The following is a 6,637-nucleotide window of genomic DNA, read 5'->3' on the forward strand; positions in this document are numbered from 1 at the left end:
AACTATGAATAATCAGAAAGGATGTTCACGTCGGGTTCACCAAAATGTAAAGCGGAAAAATCGAACCCTAGTCGTTCTCCCCTCCCCAACTCCGAGGAGAGAGAAGGGAGAGTCACTAGGGTTGATGGTTTTCACTTAGGAGGGACTTTACATTCAAAAGAGGGGTTGAAACCCACAAGATCCAATCCCACGCAATGCAAGATTGGATTCTATATGAGTTTCAAGGGTTGTGATAGCAAGGATACCCTCTTTTGTAAAGAATGTAGATAGAAAGATTGAACTATGAATGCATGTAGAAGCAAGAAAGATTCACTTATAAATAGAGATAGGGATATGATATGAAGCTGCGGACCTGGAATTAGCAGTAAAATGTCGAGATGGCACTGTCTTGCAAATTTGAGCAAAAGTTGACAGGACGATGGCGCCCGGCGTGCACACGGTCCTCCGAAAAATCCGCAAAACGAAGGGGGATCTGTTCGTCTCTACACAAGGATTCCAGATCTTCAATTTCAGCCGCGTACCTGCAACCTACACACAGAAAAGTGAAGACGATTAGGGGGTTAGGGATTAGGGGTTTGCCCTTAGGTCAAACCCCGGTTTTGGAATTAACCAAGAAATGAGAAAAGCTGTAAATGTAATGTAAAACAAGTACTAATACCTTGTTGTAAGGATGTTTGTATCCTTATATGCGAAGGTATAGATGTTGTTGTATGTTGTATGTTGTATGTTGTAATATGTGATCTCCTCTTCAATGGTTGAATCCTTGTCTTGAATGCAACACTTAGCCTTGAATGGAGACTTAGAATGATCAATTGCTTGAAGGAATGTTTGAATGCTTGAATGTTTGAATATCGTTTCCGCGTCTTGTACACATATATCCTTCCTCCCCCAAATGGGAGAGGAAATGTAGTTTATATACTTGCCAATTAGGGTTAAAAGACTGATTTTCCCGACCTTAGGCCGACCAGGAAATGTTATTTTCCAAATTGCAAACAAAAAGACCCGAAGTCCCATAGGAGACCGGGCCCAAAATAGGGCCAGGGACCAGGGCGCTAGGCGCTCTGGTCCCACCTCCCGGGACAGCAGGGTGCAAGGAGGATCAGGCCAGGGTGCTGGAAAAATGCAGTTTTTGATGTCATGAGCAAGTTTCAGGGTCTCCATTCAGGTTCGGTGTTGCGTCGCCATCGTGAAGACCCAAATGCGGTCGAAATTGCAAGTGTCGCAATTTTAGGACGCTACAGAAGGTTATTTTTGGTTTCATGACATTTGCATCTACTACCCCGTCATTGATTGTGTTCTTATTCTTGTTCCAAAAGTGCGGTTTATCTTTCCCATTTGATTCTTCTTTGTTTTCTTTGAATATCTTGATGATACCTTGTTCAATAAGGACTTTTCTATCACCGTTCCTTTTTCAATAACCTCTTTGAAGGTAGACAAACATGCTTTTCTTAGCTCATATCCGATATGCTTGTTGACGTTTTGTGTGAACATTTCTACCATTTATTTTTCTCGTATATCACAAGAGCATTGACTAGATAGACTTGTCCATCATTGTAAAAATGAAGAGAAGGATTCCCCATGTTTCTATTTAGTATTGCATAAGGTGGATACTGACACATCTGTTTCAATGTTGTATGAAAAATGTTGTATAAAAGCCTATGCTAGATCACCCCATGACTTAATTCCAGGTGGAAGTTGGGAGAACCATTCCATAGCTTGCTCGCCTGAGCTTTGTGGGAACAATCTCATCAAGTATGTTTCTTCTACTGCTACCTCAATGCAAGCTATGAAAAACTCTTATGTGTGCCTTAGGATCCCCTTTACCTTTATACTTGTCAAATTTTGGTGTCACAAAATGTGGAGTGAATGGAGGCATTGGAACGCTTCTATCAAATGAGTAAGGAAATATCTCTCTCATTGTGTATTGTGGATTTGGTGTATTCATGTCCGCCATTTTCTTTTGTAAGTCCTTTATCTATTGTTGGAAGTTATTCTTGGGTGGTGTCTTTTCTATTTGATCTAGTCCCATGTCCGAGCCATCGGGCGGAGGAGATGGGATATAATGCATATATGGATGGTATTGATCATAGATGTGTTCATATGGAGGAGGGATATAATTATATCTTGAATATGGACCACTTGGTATGGTATTATAGTGAGGATTACTAGGTCTAGTTTGATACATGTCATGACCATGACGATAGGGGATGTCATAAGAGTGATCTTGGACATTGCCCCCAAATCTGACATGGGGTCTCCTCGTGTCATGATTTTGAATGTCTGATTGAGTGTAATTGTATGCATTGGTATTATCTTGGGTATCATCATGAGCATGTGTGGTAATGGTTCTTCTCCGTGGGAAAGGACGACTGTGAAGTTGTCCATGACAGGTTCTATTATAACTAGCATGAGAATGAGTGTATGTGTTTGGAATCTCAGGTTTTTGAAATAGGGATGAAGGTGACTCAAGCACGAGATGCTCTTTCTTACCACCACTATTGGGCCTCCTTTGTCTTGTGTTAACTTGATTTTCTTGGTTTGGATCATCCTCTAAAATCTATGATATATCAAAATCATGAGGTAATCTTTCTCCACTTTGTGCCATGACTTGTAGGAAATATTGTCTATCCATTTTCATTATTTCTTGAACCAATCTATTAAAATGGGGATCCATGATAGTTTCCTCAACTTCTGCAAAATCCATGGATGTATTGTTATTATCATTATCATTTACATTGTTATTGTCATTGTTGTCATTGTTTGGTATATTACTACGGTTTTCAAATGGATTGTAGAATTTGTCTCCATCAAACTCATAGGTACTCATGTTTAAAGACCTTTAAGCTTCTTCAGATTCCCTTCTAGACCTTTGTGAATGAGTGACCAAAATGAAAGGTAGGATAAAAATGCAAAGACTATGGAAGACCAAGAGGTTTATGAAGTGTAGATGAATCTAGGGTAAACTTGCAATGTCCAAGAGTGTAAGACCAAAGTATGTATGTGTGAGAGTAAGGTGCGGCTTCCAAAGAGATGATGGATCTCTTGATGAGGTAAGTTGACCTTGACTCCAAGTATGTATGTTTGAGAGTAAGGTGTGGCTTCCAAAGAGATGATGGATCTCTTGATGAGGTAAGTTGACCTTGACTCAAGAAGACCAAATGAGACCCTAAGATGATGGATCTTGATTCAGGACTCACCTAGTGTTGTGTTATAGTATGTTTGCAAAGTTTGATGAGGACAAGCAAAGTAACCTTTTGACTCAAATTTGGAAGATATGTATGAGGGAAATGCAAGTGAAGAAAAATGATTGACTATGTGTGACCAAGACAGGTTGACTAAAGAATGAAGCCTATAGGAAGCAGCCTTAGGAGCTCTTTAGATCGGAAAAACTTAAGTCCTTATTATTCTCAAGATTTTTCTTGTAATCTTTCAACTGTGATTGCAGACTCAGTTTTAACAAACCTAGACGTGATTTTAAAAATGTTTTGCCATTTATGTCTAATTGTAAAGTTGTTGAATGTGACCAAATCTTAGTGTTTTGAATTTTAGTGGCAAGAAGACATAATAACAATGAAGACTCAATGTTTGAAAGTGTTGTGTCTTAAGAATCCAAAATGTTTCCAAATGTGAAGTATAATGTGAAATATTTTTTCATACACTTGAAAACACGGTAGACATAATGTTTCTTTATTTTGTTTGAAAATGTTTGAGTGTTTTGATCATGCAAGCACAAATCCTAGGGTTGGTCGGGAAAATAGTTATTGAATCTCACGTGAGAGGTTACTTGAGCTATGCAATTCAGAGTGGATACTTAGGTGCTTCACCCCACTGGCTCCACCCTCAGCACTCACTTCTCCGAGGAAACCAAACACCAGTCCCCATGAAAACTCTGCATGGTGAACTTTGTATCTCTACTAATCTAGCCATAAGAATGTGAGCCACTTCAGAGGTCAAACCTCTTGCGCCAACAACTAGAAGGTTTTTGGTCTTTCTAAAACAAAAAGGTGCTAGTAAGGGTTTTCGTTAGGAGACTATCCTTTGGAGTTGCGCAAGCATGATTGAGGCCTATAGCCCAACAAAGTATCAAACACTTAGTAGTCACGCAAGCATGATTTAGACCTCAAGGGCCCTACAAAGTGTTTGATATGAGATAAATCTCAAATAGCTCCAACCTCCAAAATTTTCATCCCAAGAGGTCTATTTATTATAGTGAGCTGGAATGCTTGGGTTTTAGCCATACTCACTTGGGTTGTTCCCTCCTCACTAGTAGTCCTAGTGACCACACAGGGAGGCGAGCCCTCTAAAGATAAACACAAAAGAGCCTAATGCTCAAAACACGAAAGACACTTGTTTAATTTTAGTGCACCATTTGAAGTGTTTGCTAGACTAAGAAGACAAAGAAAGCAATTTTAAAATCAAATATTTTCCAAATTTCCTGCACCAAGATTATTAGTATTTTTGAAAGAATATTCATCCTGCAAGCACACAAGTTAAGTGAATTTTAGATCCAAAAGACTCTGTGAAATAGGGGTCTTCGACACGACGCTTTTTGATAGATTCAAAGATCTAATTTTCCATGAGTTATTTTGCATCATAAAAAACAGACCACCTATAAAATTTCAAGACATTTCCAGAAATGTAAGAAAATCCAAAAAAAATCTAATTTGCTCCAAAAATTATTTTTTTATGAAAAATCATAAAAAATTCATAGAAAATTCAAAATTGAACCCAAAAATCTGATTTTTTTACTGGAAAATCTTGATACCATTCCAAACCTGCATAAAACAATTCCTAAAAAAATTCCAAGTAGTTTGTGAGATATGATCAAAATAATAGAAAACACTAATTTTTAAAGATCCGATTTTTTATGAAATATTTTGCATCAAAATTAAAATCACAAAGAAAAAATCCTATGTATAATTCTGATAATTTCCAAAACGGTAAAAAAATAAAAAAATTCACTCATTTGCTCTCAAAATTAATTTTTTATGTGAATAAATAAAAAATCTATAGAAAATTCCAATATACTCCAAAAACTCTGATTTTTTTAACTGAGCACTTCTAATACTGTTCTTGACTTGCAAACAAAATTTGGTGCAAAATTTATAATCCGTTTATGAGATCTGATCAAAATAATGAAAAACCCTAATTTTTAAAGATCCGATTTTTTATGAAATATTTTGCATCAAAATTTAAATTAAAAAAAATAGACCCCTTATAGATTTTTGAGAAATTTCCAAAACTGTAATAAAATCCAAAAAAAATTCTCATTTTCTCTCAAAATTCTTTTTTTATGAAAAATCATAAACAATTCATAATAAATTCAAATATGCTCCAAAAATTCTTAATTTGGGATTGAGATCTCTCGATATTGTCCTTGACTTGCAAACAAAATTTGGCAAAAAAATGCCAAGTTGCTTGTTAAATCGGATCAAATCTCTCCAAGATCTTAATCTTGTGTCCAAAACCCGAGCTACACAAGGTTATTCTCCAAATTGTTTTACAAAACAACAATATAGGGTTAGAAAAACCTGTCAAAAAAATATAGATCTAACAAAACTCCATGTCCCACCGGGCGTGCCAAAATGTGTATGGTGAAAAGTGGATAATAAAAACAATAATATTGAAAGACTAAATGAATTCAACCACAAAACCGTAGCTTAACAACAACAAAGATCCACCATAACATATGAAGATTACCTAAGACAATGCAAATCAACAAAATCAAAAAGATTATACCATCACATGTCCACTAGGGTTTGAATCTCCACTCTTCCTATCTCCATTGATCTTGCTTGATATATTTGCTCTCAGATTTTATGTGTGCACAAGAGCTCAACAAAGAACGAAAATATGGTTGAAAGCTTGATTGCAAAATGACTTGATTGCATAAGATTAATTAGACAATTAAAATGCTTAGAATTCTTAGGGTTGATAATGAAGGAGAGTTTCCTCTTATATAGAAGACACTGTAAGAAATGGAAGGATAAGATGGAGAGGTGTAAGGATAAATGGTTGACTAGGATCAAAGGGTAGGTTAAAAAAATAAGAAAATAATGAGAGGGTAGGTAGTGTAGGAATTAAGAGATGAATGACATGTGTCATGGGCAGAAAAGGCTAATGAATTAATTAAATAAATAAAGATTTATTCAATTAATAGAAGTGGGATCAATTAAATAAATAAAAATATTTATTTAATTCAAAAAAAATGATAACTTAAATAAATAAAAGTATTATTTAAATGAGGAAAGTCTTAAAAGAGGATAAATGAATTAATTAAATAAATAAATATTTTTTAATTAATAGAAGAATTAGGATACAATAATTAAATAAATAAAAATATCTATTTAATTAGACAGGACAATTTTAGGTGTCTACAAGGTTTAATTAATTACCTAATTAATTAAAACCCTTTTTACTAATTATTCTCTAATCATTTGATCATTCATCATTAATCATCCCATTTTAATATTAATTAAATAATTTATATTATTTAATTAGTTTTGAACCTATAATTTAATTAAATGGGTTTTATCATTTAATTAAACCTTCAATTTCTATCTCTCATAATTAGATAATTATTTCATCATAATTAAATAAATATCTGTATTTATTTAATAATTTATCCTAATTTCTA

The sequence above is a fragment of the Cryptomeria japonica genome, chromosome 10, assembly GCF_030272615.1.
Source record: "Cryptomeria japonica chromosome 10, Sugi_1.0, whole genome shotgun sequence".
In the NCBI taxonomy this organism is placed as follows: Eukaryota; Viridiplantae; Streptophyta; class Pinopsida; order Cupressales; family Cupressaceae; genus Cryptomeria; species Cryptomeria japonica.